Here is a 20,350-nt window from a genome sequence, read left to right as displayed (position 1 = left end):
GGTGCCACAAGTCCTCCTTTTCTTTTTGCGGATACAGACTAACACGGCTGCTACTCTGAAACCTGCCATGTAACCAGCTGACTCTAGGAGTTCAGGCTTTCTGAAAAGCACTGAAACGCATGAGAATTGGCCACACCATACTACCTTCCTCTTCCTTGGGGGGGTTGGCAATATTGATTTCTTAACTTCTAATGTATATTCATTGCCATCAGTGTCTCCTTGCGTCCATTTGTCATTCGGTGTATCTGAAAAGCAAGTGCTGCTGATACAGAGGTTAGCCGGGGTAGTAGCAAAGCAACCAGCTAAATGGAGGCTGTTGGAGAGAGCAGCTTTTCTGCCCCTTTCCCACAGCCCTCCTGGGGCCACACTGGGCCCTGAGGACAGCAGGTTCAGCTCTCCACCCAGCACCATCTACCCAGTGGAGGTTACACTGGTTTGCCACTTACACCTGTTTTCTGTCCGCCAACCAGTAACTCCCTCTGCCATTGATGTCACTGCCGAATATGGCCCAAAGGAAATGGCATTTTCCAGTCCTTGAGGCGACCACTTGAGCTGGAACACCAGAGCGGGATCGTGTGTTACTGAGAGCAGCAAACGGGTGTGCTCTGGGGTATGGTGTGGGATGGATTCTAGGAGTGGATTGGGACATAACTGCTTCCCCACAGGTAATCTGGGAGTTGCTCTACGTTGTCCTCTTTTGCCTGCTGGTACCTGTGCTATTGTCTGCTGTGGCCGTGTGTTGTCTGCATGCTGGTACAGCGACTGGCATGAGGACAAACAAAACTTGACTCTTTCTTACTCCCCAAACTCAGGAATTTTTAATTTTAAATACATCTTGCAGAAACCCATCACTTGTGAATCTCCTGCCTGATACATCATTCACATCATGTTATATTATGCTCCAAAACATAACATAATGTGACTGATGCAACTGATGACTGATGGTGTATCAGCCAGGAAATGTAAAAGGACCCAATTTTCTAAAGAGCATTGTTACAGAAACAAACAAGATGCCCTTTTAACTTGTATTGATTGATTGCTAAAGAATAAGCTCTTCTCATACTTTTACAAGTCCTATAATTAGTTGGTAGAATTACCTGGAGGGGGGACAAAGCCAAGCAGGCGTCTGGGCAGGAGAGGCGGAGGGAGGAGTGAGAGAGAGCTGGGAAGTGGATTGGTGCCTTTGATTTAGCATGTGCGCTGTCTGCTACACACTGTAATCTAGTTTGGAAAGAGGGGGAAATTCATGCTCAGAAGCACCCAATGCTCATTTTAACGCTGGAAGCTGGTAAACCAGGACTGACCTTCAGTGGTTTGCGGGTCACCCAGCCATAAACTGTCGGAAAAGCCATTTTACACGGGCTTCCTCCACCCATTATGAACATCCTTGCTAAGATGTATACTCCCCCATGACATTCAATAACCTTCTGGCTCCTGAGAACGGCTCTTAAGGAGGCTGCAATGCAAATTGCATTTTTGTCCCAAGTCCGGTCTCTTCAGCCGGGGTCTAACACTCTCCTCACTTTCATTTTCATAGTTCTTTGTAAAACTGTTGGTCTTTTTTTTCTTTTTCTTTCTTTTATGAGCAGCTAAAAATCACATATATGTCTTGGAGGACAATGCCTTTGACAGCGAAGGGAATATTAGGGTCAACCTTTATTAAGAAAGAAGCTATTGAAATGACATACTCAAACATATTGCTATTAGGGATTCGAAGAGTATTTGCCTCATTAATGTAAAAGGTAGCTAGCAATCTTCTTGATCAACAGTGGCAATTTATTTTAAAGTGTCCATTTTCTGGGTGTCAGAGGAAGATTTTTATTTATAATCTTATTTTCAGTTTCAACAAAGAATGCTTCACTCACGCTCTGTGCAGATTTTTTTTGCAGGCAATAACCGATTATAAAACCTGCGCTCCCCCCACCCCTCCCCACACCCCTTGTAGTGGTGTTGACATATGGAAATGAATCAAAATGTAATAGGCATAATTACAAAGCATTGTATGCAGGCTACAATTAGTGTCTCTTCAAAGCAGACTTGTAATCAAAAGACACCAATAGAAGAGTAGAAGAAATGAGAGGACAATTCATAGAATTAGGGATGTAGCAGAAGGAAGTTTTCAGCCCAGCGTAAGCGGAGTTACACAGTTGGTTTATATTTTAATTCTTAGGGAGTGGAGAGAACCCCATCAGCATAGAAATACCTGAACAAAGCGAGACTTGCTGTCTGTATTAGATAAACAACAAACCTGAACTATGTGAGCAATGACAAACCGAGTGGGATGAACTTTAAAAAAAGAAACCCTTGATAATCCTGTGTATGAACAGGGGCTATCCTTCCTGCAATCCATAACCTACGCTGCTATGACTCTGCTATATCGTGTTATCCTGTGCATCTGAAACCTTCTCCTTTACTACGGTAACTCACTCTGGCAATGATTCTCTTTACTGGTAATAAAAAAACTAGTAACTAAATATAGAGTATTGCAATGACAATAGCAGGTCACAAGTGGAACAAAGTGCCGTTCGTAGTGCTTGCTCTCAGAGCACACAGCTTCAATGTCCCAGGTTAACACGATAGCCAGTTTTAGTGGAAGCCAAAATCCATTTGCCCCATATTCCTCCAAATTCCAGTTAGAATGTCTCATCTAACTAAAGGTGGTTGAAAATTTCTGATGGAACGTTTTTCAATCAGAAAATGTCATTTGTCAAAATTAAAACTTTCTGTGGGAACCTGTCAATTTTGACTAAATTTTTCCAAACACAAACATTGGAAAAAAAGCATTTTGATAAGGTCAAAATGGAATATTCCAACCCTTGCAGCACAGAAGATTTCAATTCTCATTTAGAAATGACTTTATATAAAATAAAGTTCAAAACAAACTAATATAATATTTAAGAATTCAGAATTGGAGCGACACTTTGACCTGTGTCTGAACAGAACACTGCTTGACACATTCGATTGACCCAGAATTATTTTTTTCTCAGAAATATTGTTTAGCAAGAAATTGTTCTGGGTTGAAACTTGGGACCTTAACCCAGATTCGACTTGTTTGCACTAAACGTGAAAAATTCCTACCAAACAGCCGATGCAAACTGGGCGTGGATGGTGTCCGTGCTGCTGCAAATTAGAATGTAGTTAGTTTGCAAATGGTGCAGTCCAATGATGCTGATTTCTCCTGGGTGATGTGGGGGAAATGGCCAGGGCCCTACAGACTGTGAATGTCTTAGAAGTAGAAATGCAGCATCCTGCACTTGGCAGGCAGGAATGGGAGGGCCGTGCTTTCTGGTCAGTGTCTCCACAGGAGTTTGGCCTTTAAGCTTAGTGTGCCCCATGATAGTGGGGTTAATCACGAAATGCACCCTCCTGGGTATGATGCTCCAAAATCTGGCAAAAATATTTGTTTAAAATTTAGAGAGGCTAAGAAACGCCTACATTCAGTAGACAATAATGACTGCAAAACCTGGGACAAGTGAACAGAAGGTGTTCAACGCCTTCAAGCAAAGGTTTAGTTTATTGTTTTCTGTTTGTTTAAATATCACTGGGGTTCAGATATTAATGGGCCCAAGACAACCCAGTGCTAGCTCTGGCTTGTATTGAAGTTACAAGGTCGGTCATTGGTGAAGGGATTGAATTGCACCCGTCCTAGAGCAGCACAGAGCAGGCAGCAGTTAGCTGGGCGCAGGGAGGACGGGCATTAGGGCTTGCAGTTCCCAGTGATCTGAAGGTCCCTGAATGGCACCGGCAGAGGGAACTGGTCCACATCGGAGGTGCTCGGGGGAGGGGAATGGGTGCATATAGCTCACGATGAGCAAGTGAAGCCACCCTATATCCTCCTGGCCCTTGGTAACAACAGTCAGGTGATGCCCCGGCTCAGGCTCAGACTCATCTCTTCTCTCCCTGGGTAGCGCAGTATTCCCCAGATCCATCCTGCTGCCCCTCTCTGGGTCATGTCAGTCTTTGGGAGGAGAGCGGGGAAGTGGCCTTACTGGTCTCTGCCCCTGCACTTTGCATTAGCATTTACTCCTGAGCCCCTGCCGGCAAAGCTCTGGCATTCAGCTCCTGCAGGGCTGGCAGTCTTTGTGGGGACACTGTGGTGACACAAGGTGTGGGGATTGGGGGGAGTCGGACCAGGCTGCCTCCCTGCGGGTCTAAATTCCCTGCCTCAGAGAATTTCAACTAGGAATGATTAAAAATCAGGTGCACGTGCAATGATCAACCCCACCCCTTTGCTATACTCCTCACATTAACTTTCCTCCACCAACTGTTTCGAAATGACAGCGATTCACCTGCTTACGCAGCCTGCACAGAGCCATGGTACCAGCCCAACAGCAGGGCGCTAGGGGCACTATTGATGCATTATGGACCTACACTAATTCTCACACCCCACAATCAGGAGAAAGGAGCCATGGCAGCACCACGGGCTAGTAGGTCCTTTCTTTCACTTAGCTGTTGCTCGTTCGGAGCAGGCAGTTAGGGCCTAGTTTTGATCTCGGTTACACTGGGGCAAATCAAGAGTAGCTCTGTTGAAGTCAATGGACTTAAGCTAGGGCAAGTGACAGAATCCGTCCCTTTCCCAGAGGGAACGTGTGGGAGGACATACATTTGTTTGCAGAAGCCAGACGGTTAAAGATGATACTGACATAATTGTAAGAGCAGAAGCCATGAAAGCCCTGAGAGAAAGTCGCGAGACAAACCGGGCACAAGGCTACCTTGGAATCTGGCACCGCTCCCCCGCTACATCAAAGAGCAGTGCCAGGAGGCCACAGGTGTGCAGCACGTGATGAGCAAATGGCACAGCAGTGGGAAGGATGTGATGACAGTTCTGCATTTGTCTCCAGAATGAATTTATCCCAGTGTGCACTTGGGCTCATCTGTTCTATATTTAGCTTGCTTTTCTCCCTCACTTCAGATAGAGCAGAGCAACTGAGAAACTCAGTGTAACAGATTCTGACCCTGGGAAAGTTTTCAGGGCAGCAGAGTAAGGCCTGACTTTGCCGAAGTCATGAAGTTCCTGGTCTTAAACTGATCTGCATTTATTAATGCAAGAGCCATGGATAGACATGCTCCAGTCTGCTCCAGCGTAACTCCATTGAGTTGCAATTTATGCTGGGGTAACTGTGGGCAAAACCTGAACTGATGTCTTTCTCTGTCTCTAGGAGAACAGAACCAGTGGAATGCTGCAGCACCCTATCAAGCATTAGACTGGAAAAAGAGAGATCCGTGAAGTATTTAAATTGAAAGCAACACTGAAATAAGAATCTTTGCCAAACAAAATGTCATGGAAATCCAGTGTTGCCCCCTTCGAGTGAATTTGTAGTTGTGAGGCTCCATTTATAGCCAAGCAGAATGCAAAGTCCAGACTGGTTCAGAGTGGGAAATGCCATCCCAGTGACAGGTGTGCCTGTCTGGGAAGTGACGTCAAAGAGGGGACGAATGGCATCTCTAGAGGAAAGCTCACCAGAGCTGGAGTTCAGGTTGTGCCCACAGGCAAGGGAATGCTTTAGTTTCTCACAAACACACTTGCTCTCTTGCACACACACCAAGATGACTGTGATTTGTGTTGGGATTTAATTTATAACTCAAATCCCCAAGGGGCTCGTGGAAAGTGGGAGGTGACCAGAAGTCACCACCTGGACCCTTCTGAACTCATCAGCAGCCTTGCTCTCCAGCAGGGAGACGTCCCCACCCCAGTCCCTGGCCTTACAGCTGCCACCAAACAAACCGTGTTTCCTCGCAAATGAGGACAAGTTGCGTGAGGTTTCTGAAGGGAGACAGGTCTGCGCTGAGACATGCGCAGTTGTTCCCATCCCCGTTCTTCATGTGCAGAGTCATCTCAGTATTCACTGTCATTTTATCTGGCCTTAGCCCAGTTTACTGACTAGACCTATGGCAAGAAGAACTCTGGGGGTGGGTGTGAAGATCCCCTTCTGTAAGTCACTTCCGTGCTGTGCACACAGTGTTGGCTGCGTCCTTGGACAATAATAATGGATCCACCAGCTGCACTCTTCTTCCGAGGGTCCTCCAACGTCTTATAAACATTTACGACATTTCAGAATGTCTGAAACCCCTTCCTAGCCTCAGACCACCCTCCTGTTGATAGCGTGGTGGAACCATTTTACCACCCATTCTGGGTGCCTGCTTAGATGTTGGTGCTGGCCAGTAAAGCCCGCTGGAATTCCTCACCGGCTGCTGAAATCCGTTCACACTGGAAGCCCGACTTCTCCTCCTCTCTCTGTTACTCTCTGCTGATCTGAGTAGGAATGTGGATGTTTTAAATGCCAAAGTATTCCTGTTATATTTTATTCTCTCCTTCAAAGTGTTTAAGAGAACCCACTGCACAGAGATGGCTCGAAAGATGCGGGGAGTGAGGAGACGTTTCCCTCTGAAACATTAACAGTTCCTTCAGGTCAGTGAAAGAGCTGATGAGGAAACATGAATCTGAATTCGGAAGTACATTTTAATCCTTCCTGTAGCCTTTTAAAACCTGCAAAGGCGTGAGGCTCTGCTATCCTCCCCATCAAAACTTGCACAACCCTCTCTGTAAATGTATATAAAAATATCCCACGGCTTCCTGTTCCCTTCTCTTATCTGTCTCCTTTTCTGAGGCTAACTTCATTTGAGTGCACTGGCTTCCTTTTACAGCCCTCAAGAATAGAACGGTGCTTTCTCTATGCCTGTCACGTGCTGCTAAGGTTACATGGCCCAGGCTCTTATCAGCAGAACGCACATGGTGCATTGTGGGATATCCCTGGCTAGGTGTTAGCTTTTTCAAGAGCTGTCTCCTGGAATCAGGCACTGGGCAGGTGACCCCCATGACCTTGAGTTTCTGGGTGATTTTTTTTCTTTTTAAAAAATCCCAGACTCTTAGCTGACTAAACATGAATAGACCTCGGAGACTCCTCAGGGGAAACTTCTTTGAGATTGTTCTGTAGATTCCAGTAAAAGACCTAGCCTGGTGTGAGTGTGTGTTTCTATAGGAAGCAGAACCATTTACAGACAGAAATGACTCAAGCAAATAAATATTGGGATTTTATTTGTTCTCTTGGCCACACGGCTTTTATATCCAGCTGCAGGGAGAGTTTGAGCACCCTGCATGCTGAGCAAAGCCAGGGCTGATGGTAAGCTGGTACGGGCTGGTACGGGGTAACCGGTAAAAAGTGGCCACCAGTAGCAGCCTGTACACAGCTGACGTTAAAGTGCTGCCACGGCAAAGGATCCTGCTTAAAGCGCTTTAACGTCCTTGCCCCTTTTGCCTCCGCCCCGGGCCATGGGCTGGAGCAGCTGCCCCAGAGCCGGCGATTTAAAGGGCCCGGGGCTCTGGCTGCTGCTGCTGCAGTGGCAGCAGCCAGAGCCCCAGGCCCTTTAAACCACCACTGGAGCGCCGGGCGGCGCGGGCCAGGCACCACGGATGGACTGGCTGGGGGATGCTGACCCCCAGCCCCGCCCCTTCCGCCCGAGGCCAGCCCCGTACTGGTAAGTGTCGAATGTTACTTTCACCCCTGAGCAAAACCCACCACCCCGTGCCTTCCAGAGACTGGGGTAATGGTAGGTTATCGGAGCCCTGAAAGGCGCATACATTGGTCTGTGTCAGGCCATCTCGGACCACCCACTGAATGGCACAGGCTTCCCGCTACACAAAGAGCCAGATGAGAAATGAAGCTCTTCTTTGCACTATTCCCCTCAGAGCTGACATGTTTTTCCCCCTCTCCCCTCATCAAAAATGTAAGAAAAAGGCCCCCCAGCAGTCTCTGCTTTGGCCTCCTCACCCTTCTCCCCATCTGGCCCCTCAGAACACAAACACTTCACAGTCTTCTCCACCACTTCCCACAGAGGGAGGTGCAACCCAGGGCAGCATTCCTGGAGATGCTCAGCTCTCTTCCAGCTCTCAAGAGTTAATCACAGACAATGAACATAAGAAGACACATTTAAGGAAGGGGCTCTAAATCTGCAGCTAAAATGGGGACCCGAGCACTCCCCTAAGGCTACGTCCTCCCATGAGAGAATATTCTTGTAGTTTCAAACTGTGATTTTCAGAGGAGGCAGGCCCACAAATCCCACTCAGAGTCAATGGGAATAGGGTGCCTGACACCTCTGGCCCCACTGAAAGTTCCAGCCTTAATGATCTGATCAAAGCTGAGAAGCCCTATGGCAGACCCTGGTTTTGTACGATTTCCAGCCCAGTTTATTGCAGGACTCAGAAGCTCAGGTAAGGGTGAATCAGCCTCAGAGAAACATCCAAACCTTCAGAATCTCCCTTATCACAAAATCTGGGAACTTCCAAAGCTCCGGTTTGTTTGTGGGCAGCGTCCCATGCTCACCACGCGAGTGTCTTCTCTGGCACGTGTGTTGCGCAACGAGGTGGCAACGGTTGTCTATCCACGTGAGGCTGGTGCACCATCAGGGCTGCTGCCTCTGGTGGATTATACATCTTAGAAAAGTGCTATTCCGGCAGACCCCATGTATTAGCTACTCTAAGGTGTAAAGCGCCCAGAATACACTGATCAGAACCTCTGGCAGCCGAAGTTTCACGTTTCCTTTTTAATGGCCTGGGATTCCTTCACGTTTTATGACAGACAGGGCTATTGTGCTGCTATAGACTGTATGTAGGGGCCGGAATATTGCTGTGAACTGCCCTCTCCTAGCGCAATTCGTGGCAGTATTATTTCAGTATTCAACAGAACCTCATCCCAAGCAGAAAGCCACGCTGTGGATAAAGCGAGAGGACAAACAAACATGTACCCCTGGGATTTCATGGTCCCCTATTGAAATGATACATATTTATCTGTGACAGCCAATGAACGCTACACGTAAGAAACATTTCCTTGGTGAATTAGAGGTTCTCCTGAATAAAGAAATGTTCCTCCCCCAATACACCTACACATTTGCTCTCTCCTACAGGTTCAAACACTGCACACGCACGCCCCCACCCCCTCCATATGCTCTCATGTTCCTACATGCCCTCAGCCGTGCACGGGGCCTGCTTTTCAGCACCCCTGGGGAGTGGGCATGCAGCACCTGTGACAATGAGGCCCACACACTCCCACCACCCATATGCTGCTGTCGCACAGACATAGCTCCCTGAACTTGCTTAGGGAGCTGGCTTGTTCTGTCGTTCATTGTGGAAGCAGTTCTTGTCCTCTGTGATTTTTTTACGTTTATTTTTTCCTCCGATCACGGTTTCCTTTAACTCCACAAGAAGTCTTCATTTAAGGCGTCACAAGGAAATGCTGTACCACTGCCAAGTAGTAAACCTCCGTGTGTCCATTCCCCGATCGTGTTACGGGAAAAGTTTCCTACATTCCTAGCCACCTTTCACCTCCCACACAAAGCTGTCAATAATAGTCTCCCGCAGCTCATGAAGTAGTCCCTGACAGGCAACATGCTACCCAACTTCATCACTTGCAATGCAGTGCAAAGCCCTCGCCCTGAGCTCATCTGCGTTTGTAACCCCAACAACAGCAGGATGGCTAGCACCCCCTGCTGGGCTCCTAGGAAATGGCAAAGACTGCATCATCCTTCCAGCCAGTACATGTACGTGGATAAAATATTTGTCTATTTAAGAGCTTCAGGTATAAAATTCATTTTAGGGTCTGACTCTCTTGTATTTTCATCTCTAGGATGAGCCAATATAAGAAAGTTCCCTGGAGAGTCTGCTGTATCCTGATAAGAGAACTAGAATTTTTTTCTAAACCCAGCAATCATTGTAATTTTAGAGCTGGATGGGAATTGGAACTTCTACTTCATGGAAAACCTCTGGATTTTGAAATTTGTTTCATTCCAAAAGGGAAAAAAACACTGAATTTTTAAATTTCCCATGAAACAATATTCAAATTTTCATTTCGGGTCAATCAAAACATCACATTTTGATTTTAACTTTAAAAAATAAATAAAATAAAATTCAAGATGCAAAGTCATTTTGAAATGAAAACTCTAAACATGATGTTGTGAAAATGGAACATTTCAATGTTATCAAAATGCTTCCTTTTGATTTTTTTCCCCCTGCTGTTTCTAATGGAAACACATTCTGCCAGAAAATTTTCCACCAGCTCTAGTAATGTGGAATCCTACCACTTTGGGGTTTTTTAAATTAAATGTACTTCCAGGCATCCAAACTCCAAACACATTTCAAACCAAGATCAGATTCTCTTCCACTTACCAGCCAAGCTCTGAGTTCAGGAGTCCCCACTTTGAGCCCATCACAGCCCTGACTATGAGCGTGCCCCCGGAGTGTACAGAAATGCTCTGTGTTCGGTGTAATCAGCTCTTGCAGAGGAAAGGCAGAAAAGGAATTTGGGCCTGTGAAGGTGAAGATTTTCAGCTGGCTTCAAAATCTTTTTTTCTACCTGTAAAATGTTCACAATGATGCTGGTTTCCCGAGCTTTGCTGTACTGAATGCTCTGCTCCACATTACTTAATAAAGCCAGAGGAAAACAGTGGCTTTTAACCTCTTTTGCATCGGAATAGCCTTAAAGCAGGCATAAATAAAGAGCAAAGTAGTAATTGTCCTGGTCTAGTTAACCATGGCACAGAACGAAATAAATTCAGCTCCATTTATTTATACAGCATTTTTGTGATTCTTGTTTATTAGACCATTAACATTTAAAATAATGGACATGAGCCATAATTTCTAGTTTAGAAGCTGCAAAAGAAAGAAAGCCTGCTTTGCTACAGCAGAAGCAGCTCCATGGAACTTCCTCACCTGTTTGAAAGAGGGGCCTGACATCTCAGATTGTTTCCTATGTGCCGAGTGCTTCCCACACAGCTCTCAGCTAGCTGGGGCACTCCGAGGCCAGTCTTTTCGGGGCCAGGCTTCTCCTTCAAATTTCCACATTCTAATTTGAGAGTCTGGCCATATGTGAACAAGATCGCCCCTCGATAAGCAAATGCCACTGGAGCCAGAGCAGGGGTGGGAGGATTAGCTCTGTTAGCTTTATTTACAGAGGAGTCTCCTGGCGGGTAAGCTGCAGGCTGGCCAGGGTAAAGCTTCTCTGTTTATCTTGCACTTGGCTTATGACATCCCTTTTCTCTGCTGTGTTTCTAAACAGAGAGGCAGCTTGGCCTACTGGTGTGAGCCCTTGGCTAAGAGCCAGGACCTTTCACCACTGCCGCTGATTTGTTGCATGGCCTAGGGAAAGCCCCACAGAGTCTGAATTTCAGAACCGCACGGGCCCCGTAACGGAGACAGTGAGTGTGTGCAGCCGGCCCTCTGCACAAGTAAGTCCAAAAGCTGTGTGCTGTGATACAGCATGGCCAGAAGGCAGCAGGAGAGTGATCTAGGAGAGATATGTAAGCCCCAGGATGAGGAGAAGCCTTATTCCCTGTAGAGGAAGAAAGGTTGCTATAGATTAATTAAAAGCACCTGAAGCCAATTAGAGCACCTGAAGCCAGTCACCTGATTAAAAAAAAACACCTTGCTTCAGTCTTCCAGGGGAAGGAGCTGGAGCAGAGAGCAGTTTGAAGGAGTTGGAGCAGAAGCAGAGAAGTTTGGAGAAGTGCCATGGCTGGCTAGAAGACCAAGACCCTAGGTAAAGAGACACCCGGCTTGTGCAGAGAAAGGGCAGGGAGCCCCACAAGCTGAAGAGCAGGAGAGGGAAGTAGCCCAGGGGAAGTTTCAAGTGTTTTGCCACTATTCCTAGGGCCCCTGGGCTGGGACCCAGAGTAGAGGGCGGGCCCGGGTCCCTCCCTCTCCACTCCCCTTCTCTGGGTTACTAGTAGAACAGTAGATACCCCAGTTCAGGGGCAGGAAACTGTGCCCTGAACCCCCCCCAGAAGAGGAAGCATGGGACCCATCATAATCATGCTGGCAATTTGCCACAGTGTGAATGCACTTACGAACATCCAAGGCCCAGCCCCTGAGTCTCTCTAGCTCAGAGGCTTTGTCTCGAAGATAGTGGGAAGGGCAAAGCCCATACGTTATTATTATTTATTTATATTACTATAGTACCCAGGCACCCCAGTCAAGGACCAGCACCTCACCTTGCCAGCTGTTACATAAACAAACCAAAAAAGCTCCAAAGAGCTTACAAGCTATACAGGGCCTTGACTGTGTAAACTTCTTTCCCTCTTATCACCACTTCTAAAGCAATTATTTTCTCCCTCCCAGCCACCCATGTTCTACCAACCTTTCCCACCATGAAGGCCTAATGGTGCGTTTGTGCATCTCTTGTAACAAGGTTATGCCTGTGTTGCAGGATAACCCAGAGGGGCATGCAGAAATTCTCAGTCTCAGAGCCAGGGTGGCCACTCAGCTGAAGGGAGGGACTGACTGACTGACAGTCTCTTTGGGTTTGATCTGCATGGGACTGTCACGCACCCGAGGCTCTGGCCCCAAATCTACCCCAAAAAGTCAAAGCAAAGTGCATCAGATGCCAAATGTCCCACCAGCTTCTCCTCAAACTCCTGAATCTAGCTGGGGCCCAGTGAGAAAGCACAAGCCAGCTCTAATATCACTGCAAAGGTCTGTGAACCTTGACACACGTGGACTGAGGGCCAGGTTTGTCACTAACTATGAAACTAGGGGAGACTTGCACGGTTTGGGGTTTATTTATGTGCCTTTCACAGCCTGCCACTCCATTCTGTTCTGTTCAGGATATTTATACCATGTCCAGCCCCGCCCTGAGGGAGCTCAACACCTTCCAGGGTTAAAAACATTACAAATCACACCATCAAAACCCAAGAGCGATTAAAGTTTCCTCCCCAGATCTGGTGGAATAATCAAGTTCTGTTGTTTGTTATTATTTTCACTGGAATGCATACGACGTATACAGCATATAGGAGGAATATTTTGTTGAGAAATTAATTTTTCCTTTCCCTCCTTGCCCAGCACTCTGGGGTAATTGACATAAGTTAGTTAACTATTTTGCTTCTTTGCAAGGTTGAGGAGGAGAAGATGAGCCAGAAATGAGAGCAGCTTATATTCAAATACAGATCTCTGCAAACGTAGCAAAAATAAAGTAGAAAAAGACTGCTCAGTTAACTTGCATTTTTTTGAACACACATTTCTTTTTTGAAAAGTTTGCTCCTGCTTTAAAATTGGGCAGAACCAGCAAAATGTTATGAAATCATCTCAAGTGTTAGATTGAAAAGAGTGTTTCTCACTTAAGTGTTGATTAAAAAAAATGTTATCAATAAAGCTGTACCAAATGAGTGACTTGTGTCTCCTGTTGCTTAGTTACTTACAGGAGATTATCATGATATGCTGGGTGAATTTACAGAACAATCTCTTCACAGAACCATTGCTCAGATGTGGAACACTAAGTAGGATATTTTCTGCATTTCAATGAAGCACTTATGGATTAAATTAATTCACTTTAGTGGCCAACTGGTTCCAAATCAATTCATCCTGCAGTTCACTTGCGGAGCTCTGTGGCCAAGGAGAATGTTTCCCAGTATCTGGCTTTGCGCTGATACATAAGAAGCCAGCGAAACGGAACCTGGCACGGGATGGATGTGTCTGTGAAACTTTCCCTTTGATGTTAGGGAAAATGTAGGGGACAATTTCCTGGTGCAAGTTCTGGAGGAGCCAACTAGGGGGAGAGCTTTTCTTGACCTGCTGCTCACAAACTGGGAAGAATTAGTAGGGGAAGCAAAAGTGGATGGGAATCTGGAAGGCAGTGACCATGAGTTGGTCGAGTTCAGGATCCTGACACAGGGAAGAAAGGTAAGCAGCAGAATACAGACCCTGGACTTCAGGAAAGCAGACTTCGACTCCCTCAGGGAATTGATGGGTAGGATCCCCTGGGGGAATAACGTGAGGGGCAAAGGAGTCCAGGAGTGCTGGCTGTATTTCAAAGAATCCCTATTGAGGTTACAGGGACAAACCATCCCGATGTGTCGAAAGAATAGTAAATATGGCAGGCGACCAGCTTGGCTTAACAGTGAAATCCTTGCAGATCTTAAACATAAAAAAGAAGCTTACAAGAAGTGGAAGATTGGACAAATGACCAGGGAAGTGTATAAAAATATTGCTCGGGCATGTAGGAATGAAATCAGGAGGGCCAAATCGCACCTGGAGCTGCAGCTAGCAAGAGATGTTAAGAGTAACAAGAAGGGTTTCTTCAGGTATGTTGGCAACAAGAAGAAAGCCAAGGAATGTGTGGGCCCCTTACTGAATGAGGGAGGCAACCTAGTGACAGAGGATGTGGAAAAAGCTAATGTACTCAATGCTTTCTTTGCCTCTGTCTTCACGAACAAGGTCAGCTCCCAGACTACTGCACTGGGCAGCACAGCATGGGGAGGAGGTGACCAGCCCTCTGTGGAGAAAGAAGAGGTTAGGGACTATTTAGAAAAGCTGGACGTGCACAAGTCTATGGGGCCGGATGTGTTGCATCCGAGAGTGCTAAAGGAGTTGGCAGCTGTGATTGCAGAACCATTGGCCATTATCTTTGAAAACTCATGGCGATCGGGGGAAGTCCCGGACGACTGGAAAAAGGCTAATGTAGTGCCAATCTTTAAAAAAGGGAAGAAGGAGGATCCTGGGAACTACAGGCCAGTCAGCCTCACCTCAGTCCCTGGGAAAATCATGGAGCAGGTCCTCAAAGAATCAATCCTGAAGCACTTGCATGAGAGGAAAGTGATCAGGAACTGTCAGCATGGATTCACCAAGGGAAGGTCATGCCTGACTAATCTAATCGCCTTCTATGATGAAATTACTGGTTCTGTGGATGAAGGGAAAGCAGTGTGTCAAGGTTCCTCCCCCACTCTGAACTCTAGGGTACAGATGTGGGGACCTGCATGAAAAACCTCCTAAGCTTATCTTTACCAGCTTAGGTCAAAACTTCCCCAAGGTACAAAATATTCCACCCGTTGTCCTTGGACTGGCCGCTATCACCACCAAACTAATACTGGTTACTGGGGAAGAGCTGTTTGGACGCGTCCTTCCCCCCAAAATACTTCCCAAAACCTTGCACCCCACTTCCTGGACAAGGTTTGGTAAAAAGCCTCACCAATTTGCCTAGGTGACTACAGACCCAGACCCTTGGATCTTAAGAACAATGAACAATCCTCCCAACACTTGCACCCCCCCTTTCCTGGGAAATGTTGGATAAAAAGCCTCACCAATTTGCATAGGTGACCACAGACCCAAACCCTTGGATCTGAGAACAATGAAAAAGCATTCAGTTTTTTACAAAAAGACTTTTAATAAAAAATAGAAGTAAATAGAAATAAAGAAATCCCCCCTGTAAAATCAGGATGGTAGATATCTTACAGGGTAATTAGATTCAAAAACATAGAGAACCCCTCTAGGCAAAACCTTAAGTTACAAAAAAGATACACAGACAGAAATAGTTATTCGATTCAGCACAATTCTTTTCTCAGCCATTTAAAGAAATCATAATCTAACACATACCTAGCTAGATTACTTACTAAAAGTTCTAAGACTCCATTCCTGTTCTGTCCCTGGCAAAAGCAGCATACAGACAGACACAGACCCTTTGTTTCTCTCCCTCCTCCCAGCTTTTGAAAGTATCTTGTCTCCTCATTGGTCATTTTGGTCAGGTGCCAGCGAGGTTACCTTTAGCTTCTTAACCCTTTACAGGTGAGAGGAGCTTTCCCCTGGCCAGGAGGGATTTCAAAGGGGTTTACCCTTCCCTTTATATTTATGACACAGTGGATGTATTGTTTCTTGACTTTAGCAAAGCTTTTGACACGGTCTCCCACAGTATTCTTGTCAGCAAGTTAAAGAAGTATGGGCGGGATGAATGCACTATAAGGTGGGTAGAAAGTTGGCTAGACTGTCAGGCTCGGGGGCGGGGGTAGTGATCAATGGCTCCATGTCTAGTTGGCAGCCGGTGTCAAGTGGAGTGCCCCAGGGGTCGGTCCTGGGGCCGGTTTTGTTCAATATCTTCATAAATGATCTGGAGGATGGTGTGGATTGCACTCTCAGCAAATTTGCGGATGATACAAAACTAGGAGGAGTGGTAGATATGGTGGCAGGTAGGGATAGGATACAGAGGGACCTAGACAAATTGGAGGATTGGGCCAAAAGAAATCTGATGAGGTTCAATAAGGATAAGTGCAGGGTCCTGCACTTAGGGCGGAAGAATCCAATGCACCGCTACAGACTAGGGGCTGAATGGCTAGGCAGCAGTTCTGCGGAAAAGGACCTAGGGGTGACAGTGGACGAAAAGCTGGATATGAGTCAACAGTGTGCCCTTGTTGCCAAGAAAGCCAATGGCATTTTGGGATGTATAAGTAGGGGCATTGCCAGCAGATCGAGGGACGTGATCGTTCCCCTCTATTCGACATTGGTGAGGCCTCATCTGGAGTACTGTGTCCAGTTTTGGGCCCCACACTACAAGAAGGATGTGGAAAAATTGGAGAGAGTCCAGCAAAGGGCAACAAAAATGATTAGGGGTCTGGAACACATGACTTATGAGGAGAGGCTGAAGGAACTGGGATTGTTTAGTCTGCAGAAGAGAAGAATGAGGGGGGATTTGATAGCTGCTTTCAACTACCTGAGAGGTGGTTCCAAAGAGATGGTTCTAGACTATTCTCAGTGGTAGAAGAGGACAGGACAAGGAGTAATGGTCTCAAGTTGCAGTGGGGGAGGTTTAGGTTGGATATTAGGAAAAACTTTTTCACTAGGAGGGTGGTGAAACACTGGAATGCGTTACCTAGGGAGGTGGTGGAATCTCCTTCCTTAGAAGTTTTTAAGGTCAGGCTTGACAAAGCCCTGGCTGGGATGATTTAATTGGGGATTGGTCCTGCTTTGAGCAGGGGGTTGGACTAGATGACCTCCTGAGGTCCCTTCCAACCCTGATATTCTATGAAATGATAGTTATTTTGTTTAAAAACCTGCTGAAGCCTCACGGGAAACTCTGAACACAACTGTATTGAGAAGCAACCCTTGTTCAGTAGGGAATATATTTCTCTTCCCTTGCTCTTTATTACTAAGGAGATATGAATGAAAACAAACTCTCACTTCCTGTCATCTCGCTCATTTATTTACTGCATCTAGGTTCACTCTCGTTTATTATTGTTATTGATGATAATAATAGAGTGTCTCAGAAAAAGAAGAAAAAAGTAGGGTGTAAATGACAAAGATGCAGCCACTGAATTGGGGCAAGGTAGGGTCTCCAATGGCAGATTCTCACAGGTGGGTAACACAGGCAGGGAGAGCAGAATAGGTAGGTCAGTAAGGTACAAAGAACTATGTGGTCAGCAGTCTGGCTGCCTGGGTATCTGAGAGAGCATGACTGAGAAAAGTGATCACGTTCCATATAACTGAGCTTTTCTGTGGCTGGTCTTTCCTCTCCGATCCTTCCCAGGGCTCAAAGTGGGAACTGCGAGCTGTGCTACTGGACAAAAACTCAGAGATGGAGCAGTCAGAGGATGTTCAGCTGTTCTCGATGGCCTGGCATCATCGCCATGCTGCAAGGCTGCAGTGAGCTTATGCATGGTGGCCTCGGCTCGGACAGCTCTCTCTGGGTGCATTCTTCCCGATGCTCTGCTCTGAGCACAGATTACACCACTGGCAGCGATCTAGGTCCGTGCTCCCCAGATCTGCGAGGCGTTGGTTAAGATCTGCGTCCTGTGTGACAACTGGTGCCTATAGGAACGTTAGCGGTTTGTAACTCACCATCATTAGAACATGGTACTTTGATTCTCAAGTCTGCTTCTTTAAGGCAAACGTATCTTTTGATATATGGGTCTTGCTTGTTAAGTAAAAGCAGAGCTGATTTTTGGACTATCTACCTCTGGCATTGACTAGAACTTTGTAACAAGAATTCCAGCTCTGTTTGTTGTCCTGGCACCGATATTTTGTTGTTATATATTTGAAAGTGTTGTGCAAAGATAATTTCAGCACAACATTGCTGCCTTAGTTGTCATACCTCATGGCATTTGCCCTATGTATAACACCACCTAACTCTTATCATCAGTAGCTCTCAAAGTACTTTACCAACTAGGCCACTATCATTAGTCCCATTTTCCAGATGGAGAAGCTGAGGCATAAGGACAGGAAGTGACCTGCTCAAGGCCTCCCAGAAGGCCAGAGGCAGACCAGGAATAGAAACCAGTTCTCATAGTCCCAGTCCAGTGCTCTATCCACTACACTGCCCTGCTTTCTGAGACACACACCCATCTAGTGAGACCCCTGCGTTGCTGGTAGGAACAGCAAGTGACTGCAGAGGTGACGTTAAGAACTTTAGGCATGCCATGTTTGTTTAAGAGGTTGGTTAGCTTGGGCAGGATCCAATTAGCTCAAGGCAAACAGGGTTGGATTCAAGTGGTGTATCTGGAATCCGGAGCTGTTCCAAATGAGCCAATGCTATTGCAGATCACTATTGGACTAGGACAAACTAGAACATGGCTGTGCAACCAACTTATAATAAAATGAGATTGGCGAAGCCAAGTCTCCCCTCTTTGCTTTTGCTTGATGAGGAATTGCCCATTTCCTCCCTGCCCACATGAATGCTGGCAACTTGTGAGGTAGTCCAAGGACCTGAAAGTGGAGCACTTGAAATGCCAGCATCCATCAACTCTGGCTAAGGAGTCTCTAGCTGCTGCTGGTCCTGCTCTAGCCTGAGACCTTGCTCCCCCGAAAGGATTTCTCGAGTCTCAGTCTAATGGCTAACGCTGGGTGGGAGCATCAGAAAAGCATGCCTACCCTTCTGGGGCCAACAAGCTGCCCCTCGGCCAGGCATGTACATCACAGAATGGGGAAGCGGGGGGGCAGCACTAACATGAAAACCTGATGTGTTTGCTGCGTAGAAGAACCTTGGGGAACCCATGTGGCAGCGTGTCTAAGGGGGTTGCTGTCACTGCTCAGCCAGCGTAAGACATGGGCATCACTGCTCCCTAGGGCCCCATGGCTCCACAGGATTGCTCTCAGTCTGTCAGTGGTTTGTCCCCACAGGTGATTCCTGTGCACACAGCCTATGATTAACCACCCGGTTCTTAGCCATGTGGATGCACCATGCCGGGGCACTGCAGTATCACCATAGTCAGGAGGTAACGAGGGGCTAGCACTGTTCTTCCAGCAGGGCCACTTACCCATGCCTGTGTTAGCCAGTCCCCCTACACCCCGAGTCCAGAAGGCTCTGCACCATGTGAGACACACCTTCAAGTCCCTCCTTGGGAAACCAGCAGTCGGGTCAGTAGGAGATACTGGCCCATTTCCCCAGAGTGCACTTAACCAGCCTCGTAGAAGTCAGAGTGTATTTCTGCGCTGACATGGCTGAGCAGGTGCATGGCAGTGACACGTGACCCCTCTGCATGCACACAGCTGCATGGCACCCTGCTCTGTGCCTCAGATGAGCACATCACCGCTTGGCGGCCCATAACGCGGCCCCGGCCCCTATGCTGTGCAGCAGATTTCTGCCCATCTAACGATGGGATCCCGAGCACACTGGAGGGGGGAAAGGGCACAATGGGAAGCATCACTGGGAGCTTGTGGTCTCCTCGCAGGAGGAAGATCTGCACTGGGCTTGGTAGCGTGACTCTCCAGAGGGCCTGTGGGGAAGGGCTCAGGGCAAAGGAGCATAAGGGAAATACAGCAGAATCTATGCAATAATGTCCCAGCTTTATTGATGGTGTGGCACTCTGCTCTGGAGCAACCCGTCACCAGGGAAGTTTCTATCAGGGCTGCTTCTGATCTCCGCGTTACTCTCATAATACTGCCAGGCTCCCGGGATCTCTGTCCCAGATGTTCCAGGTCAGAGAGCAGACCTGCTGGGGATTTCATTTAACCGGTACCATGAGAGGGCAGGGGTCTGCCGCAGTCAACTGGGAGTGGGATCGCGTGGAAGGTGGTGCGTGGCCGTGAGAGAGGAGTCAGGGCGAGGGGCAGGGAAGGAAAGGGAGGGCAGGTGTAATGGATTCACACCAGCCTGCACTGTCCATGAACCCAGGTGTAAGTGCACAGTGAATGACACTGCTGGCTACGCCCGCAATTGTTTTATTTGCTAAAGCAGTAAGTTCAGAGCCAAGCCCAACTTCGCCAGCATGCAGTTAAGAGCTGTTTATTAGCATTTAGACTTGCATCTCAACTAAGGCATAAGCCATGTGACAAATTCACAGCCCCAGAGATGTCTACACCCAGACGCTAATGAGGCTGCTTGGACACTCTGTGCACAAACTGGGTCCCCCAGAGGAAACGCAAAAGGGCAGCCCAAAGGCGACAAGGTGAGAGGCTAATACAGCACGTGGCAGGAGATGGGGAATCGTGCAGAGCCTTGGACAAGGCCAGAGGAGAGACCACTGGGGGAGGGAAGGGGTAACTCCCGGGATGCTGGAACTCCACTCAGCAACTCCCACCGCAAGGGGAATCCAGGCTGAAACCAGGGCACGCAGACCTCATTCAGAGAGGCCAGACATCTCCAAAGCCTGAAGCTAACGCTTGCCA

General features: G+C 47.3%; 1 long non-coding RNA gene across 1 annotated transcript in view; it reads left to right on the top strand.

The window, feature by feature from the left end:
• Nucleotides 1-13,205, top strand: part of LOC144929489 (uncharacterized) — a 58,298-nt gene extending 45,093 nt beyond the window's left edge. The window contains exons 2-3 of the long non-coding RNA XR_013634735.1: nucleotides 11,424-11,528; nucleotides 13,175-13,205. This is a non-coding gene — a long non-coding RNA (uncharacterized LOC144929489). The remainder of the gene's footprint in view (nucleotides 1-11,423; nucleotides 11,529-13,174) is intronic.
• The last annotated feature ends 7,145 nt before the right edge of the window (nucleotides 13,206-20,350 follow it).

This window comes from Lepidochelys kempii, chromosome 15 (genome assembly GCF_965140285.1).
Source record: "Lepidochelys kempii isolate rLepKem1 chromosome 15, rLepKem1.hap1, whole genome shotgun sequence".
Lineage (NCBI taxonomy): Eukaryota > Metazoa > Chordata > Testudines > Cheloniidae > Lepidochelys > Lepidochelys kempii.
The sequence above is the reverse complement of the archived record's forward strand: the minus strand, read 5'-3'. Positions and strand labels throughout refer to the sequence as shown.